Raw genomic sequence first — 5,487 nt, 5'->3', positions numbered from 1 at the left:
CTTTGAAGTTGGTTTCTTTGGTTGTTTACTTGACTTGCCGGTTGAGTATGGCCCAAAGGTTTTCGATGATGTTCATGTCAGGAGATTGGCTCGGCCACGGCAACTTCTGGATACCATTTTCTTCCTGCCACTTTTGGGTGTTTCTAGCAGTGTAACTCGGTGCTCCATCTTCTTGGAACAACGTTGTGTTCTTGTCCACGAAACCCGAGGAATAAAGTGGCAAGAGTCCTTCCTCCAATATTTCGACGTATTTCGCAAAATTTATGCTGCAAACGCACTCCACTAAGCTTGATCTCCCACCAACCCAAACAGCTCCCCAAACCATCACGTTGAAACTACCATGCTTCACAGTTGGCTGCAATTTGTTGCGCCAAAACTCTTGGTGAGGCATTCTCCAGACCCATATCCTTTCAGTGTCCGAAAATTGAGCGAATCTTGATTCGTCTGAGAAAAATACAGTCTTCCAAAAGTCCTGAGCCTTGGTCATCATATCACTTGCCCACTTATTTTGTCTTTCCGTCTAGCTGCTCTGCAACGATAACCCAATCTGTGGACAATCCGTTGAACAGATTTCGGGCTCATCCCACCAACTTTGGCCACTTCTGCAGTCGTTAATCTGGGATCCATTTCGATGGTCCTCTTGACAGCCCTTTTTGTCTTCTCCGATGGACCCGGATGCTGCTCAGTTGCTTCGTTGCAGTATTTCCTGAACTGCACGATGATTCTGTTGACTGTCGAAAGATGGGATTCCCAAATTCTGCGAAATTTGCCGCTGACTTAAGTTCACCATCTACTTGACCAACTATCCTTCCTCTAACAATATCTGACAATTCGAGAGAACCTTGAATTCTAGGCATGTTGTAGCACAAGATAATTAGTGTGCGGATCATTTTAATTTATATAGTGCTCTGTGAACACAAATTAGTTAGCATAAATCAGTTAAATGACGAAAAATTAGATGTCTATTTACTTGTGACCACTCAGTGTACATAATAAATTACACGTGTAATCTGCAAGAGTACATGCTTGTACTTGTTTATAGCTATGGTGAGTGCAAGTGTCAGTGAGCACTTTATTTTTGTGAATCATAAAGAAATGCTTGCAAAGGATTAATACTTTCAATATATTATAGTAAAATTAGCACAAAATTCAATCTCAGAGCACCTATTTTTCAAAGCTTTCCTGGGAAGGCGTGCCCTCAGACCCCACTAGCACTTGCATGTTTTGAACACTATTCAGAGTTGCCTGTCCAATCCAAAGATACTTCCTCCACCCTGACAGTGACTAATTCAAAGGCAACTAAATTATTTATACTTGATCAATCCTTAACAGCTTGAACTGGTTTTGTTGTAAATTCTAAAGTAAATATTTCTCGTGAAAACAAAGTGCATACACTTATTTTATTAGAGACTTACGAATACTCTGCCTCAAGTGGCACAGCTGTATGCCTGTGGACTTACAACGCTAGAAACTGGGTTTCGATGCCCGTGGTGGGCAGAGCACAGATAGCCATTTGTGTAGCTTTGTGTTTAACTACAAACAAACGAATATTCTGAATCTCTTTCTCAGTTGTGGTCTATCTAAACTCTTAAAACAAAAAATCTTAGAATATGTTATATTTCAGATGAGATTTTCTTAAACTTAGATCCTTTTTTTATGTCATATCTATATAAATGTTATCGAACTGTAACTTACCTATGATAGTAAGAGCTGCAAAGTTAACTACACATAAAGCCATCATTTTACCCTGGGTTCCATTCAAAACACTTATGGTTTCCCTCAGTCCAAGTATTTCCTAAAATAAAGATATTCACAATAACAAGTATCCACCAGCTAGCTAATTGCATGGACGTGTCTGTCTGTGATAATTTTTAGAAGTAGAGATGTTTTAATAACTTATGTTTAATAACTTTCAATATTTTTTTTATTAAGACCATGAAGGTCAAACCTACTCGTGCATTTTAAGATTGTGTGTGTGTGTTTTTACTTGCAATGATCGAAAACAAATATACGGGATGTTAGTAGAATTGAGTGATTCCTTCGAATTTTGCAGTGAACTGAGAAATTTTAGCATTTTCAGTCTTCAGACTTACCGCTGTGCCTCTGAAGGGGGGGGGGGATTTTGTGTGTTTGGAGGTGTCTAGTCCCAAGAAATATCGCCATAATGTTGCTATAATTATATCGAATTAGATAGCATTTCATAGTACCTTTCTCGTGTAACAATTCGTTCTATAGTACCTGCCTCCGATAACATTTTATTGTATAGTATCTGTCTCCGATAGCAGTTTATACTATAACACCGATAACAGTGTTAATTAGTGTTATGTGTCATGTATCACAGACTTAAGGTATAATACCTACTGCAAACATCCAAAGAGTAGCGAATTGAAAGCATGTCAACTGTACGTAATTTATATTTATTAGCCTAAATTTGCTTTCAATATTGTCATCAGATTTTTTGTAAGTGATAAATCTAGCTTACAGTTGTATAATAAAAACACTATTATTAATAACTAAAAAAACAAACAAAAAAAACACGACGCATAAAGTAAGATTAAATATAATTTATGTATAACATCAAGAGCAAAATTTAATGATGTAATCTAAAATTATAACGTAATATTCAGATGCAACACTAAACAATAACATAGAATAAAGAGCATAGATATAAAACTGACTTGTGTATGTGAACCTTTCTATGTGATGTTTCCTATTGTGTTGAGTTTCACGTGCTGTTTCGTTCTGTGTCTCTCTTTTATTTTCAGAAATTTGTAAGAATCAGAATTGTTATTATTAGGTCGAAATGCTTATCACAGTATATTTTGCATCCGAATCCCTACAGTTTTTCTCTGTTTCTAAATATCAATAATCTAGTTGAAGCCAAATTAGTTTCGGACATGAAATAGCTATTCTTATTAACAACTTTTACATGTTTGATTGATTTGGAAGTAACTTTAATGTAATAAAGCAGTGATTAATTTGATCGTTCATTGGAGATTATACAGAGATCTACCAACTCGCATAAAGAACTGAAAAGAGTTTCTAAATTTAACTTAAAAAGCACAACTTAAATGTGAACTAGTACTGATTCAAAGGCCAACAAAAATTACCTTCGTTTTATATAATTAATATTTGAAACTATTAGTACTTTGTGAAGCTCTATGGTTACAGAATTGAGGAAAAAACAACTGTATGTTTTTCGTTAATTGGTAGTTTGTTAACTAAGAATTTCATTGTTTGCTTGTTTTTTTTTCTATTGTGTATTATTTTCATATGACAGAAAGAAAGAAATGAACGTAAAATGTATAGAAAAGAAACAGTGACAATAATACAATTGCTTTAAACTTATGGTACTTTTTAGGTTTTAGATCTATTGGTGATATCGCGCGAGGTGTGTGGAGTTCTGCGTGATGTCGTACTGACTGATGAGTTGGCATTTAGTAATCAATTATTTATTAATTTCTAACGAAAAAAATTAATGTTTTATTAATTCACATTGTTTGTTTGTTAACTTGTTTGTCCGCGAACTTATATATTATAATTTTGGAGCTAACAGAACCAAATTTGGCAGTCAGACTCGGAAGGCTACCTAGGCATGATGAGGATCTTGAAGTAGGTTTTCAAGATAGCTGAACATGAATTTGACATCGGATTTTGAGTTCCTGTCCATCCCTCCTCGGAATCCCAGGGGCACCATGTTGGGGAAGGTATCCTAAAGGGGTTTGTTTTCGGGAACAAACCCCCTGTGAGTTGCTATAGAAATAATTGGGAATATTGGACCAGCCTCTGTGAATCATGAGGAAGGCTTAGAACTCCACAGCAGAGCGCGGATGTTTTATGCTCGTAGATCAAATGGCTGATGTAAGCGAATGAGATATCAAATAATTTATCAGAGCATGGGTAAACTAATTATGATTTTTTCATATATAAACATTCCTTCTCTTTCTAAGTTTTTGCCTAAAATTAATATATGTTTTGATGTATGTTATTACTTATTTACATTATGTGTGCGTTTTACGCGTTTAAAAGGACATTTCGTGACCATGAAGTACAATGGGTAAGAGTATCGTTTGTTGTAGATATAATTATAGAAAGCACGTGAAGCTCATTAGAGACCAGTCAGGAGGTAATGACGTTATTGAAGTCAGTGACAGAATCTCGTAACCATAAGCAACGTGAAGACCTTCATTTATCTTCTCAGACCCTAATTAACGGACTCAATTATTTTGAGATTTTTTAACATAGATTTGTAAACGATAGAATGCTTAAGGAACTCTCTTGATTACATTTGACATGGAACTCTTCCAGACTCTTGCTAGACCTGTCACAAAGTTTAACTGTTTTAACTAAATACAAATGCCATGTGAGGCAGAACATTACATTTTACATTTTTTTAATTCTCTACTTGACATTATTTCCAATTTGCATCCAGGGTGAGACTATTTAAATTATGCTAAAGCTTTAGACTACCTTTTAAATAATAGCAACTGAGTTGTGATTAAATGCAATAATAAGTTATATACAAGGTTAAGTCTATTTGTTAAAAGTTAGTTATTTTCGAATAGAGACACCAGGGTTAAGAAAGATTTTAAATTTTATTATTGCACAATTAGAGGTATACTGTTCTGTTTGACTATCAAACATTTTGAATTTAATAAGCTTCTGTTTAGTTGCATTTATCTGAGTTTAGAATCAAGTCTTTTTATGTATTCCACCCTACTACTTCCAACTTTCATTTGTTACAGTTTCTCTCTTCCATATCCTTTGTTCTTGGTGTAATTGCCAAAGAAACACCAGAATCAAACTGAAAATACCAAGAACATCACAGTGTTAAACCGTTGGATTTTTGTTCATCCATATTTTTCAAGACAGAAGCTCCTAAATATAAATAATGAAGGAATTATCATATACTTTTTTCTGTCCAGGGTTTACAAAACGTTCACTTCTTGGGACCTCTCAGGAAGTGGTGATGTACAAATTTGAATTCACTATTTAACTATTATATTATATACCTCATTTCACCAAAGGTACAATATATAACATAATATGTAACGTAGAGGCCTAACGCATTCCTTGATTAGCTGCATCCTCTTCTGTGGGTTACAGTTTCGCCTATTCAAGGCTCATCAGCATACATAGGGTCAGCAAACCAAATAATTGTTACGTCTGTGTTCGTTTGTTAATTTCTCGTAGAAATTCTTTCCGAGAAACTTCAGCGATACAAGACTTTTCTTAAATAAAACTAGTTTATTCTTTCTCAATTCAACTTTGCAATACACTTAATTTCCACAGTCATACTAACTTAAACACACGCTATAATTCACAACGAATGATTCACGCACTTTACTTACTACCGCGCTTGACTCAATTGTCCGTCTCTATCTTTGCCTGTCTGCAATTATCTCTATATATGGCGTCACTTCATTTGCCGGCTTATATATATAAAAATAGAGGGCGCGTAGAGAAGACTAGAGTTGCCAAGAACAG

The 5,487-nt window shown here is 35.0% G+C and overlaps 1 pseudogene; it reads right to left on the bottom strand.

Moving 5' to 3' along the window:
- LOC111088081 overlaps positions 1-5,487 on the bottom strand; it is a 51,607-nt pseudogene that overhangs the window by 22,205 nt on the left and 23,915 nt on the right.

The sequence above is a fragment of the Limulus polyphemus genome, unplaced genomic scaffold, assembly GCF_000517525.1.
Source record: "Limulus polyphemus unplaced genomic scaffold, Limulus_polyphemus-2.1.2 Scaffold3093, whole genome shotgun sequence".
NCBI classification, from domain to species: Eukaryota; Metazoa; Arthropoda; class Merostomata; order Xiphosura; family Limulidae; genus Limulus; species Limulus polyphemus.
The sequence above is the reverse complement of the archived record's forward strand: the minus strand, read 5'-3'. Positions and strand labels throughout refer to the sequence as shown.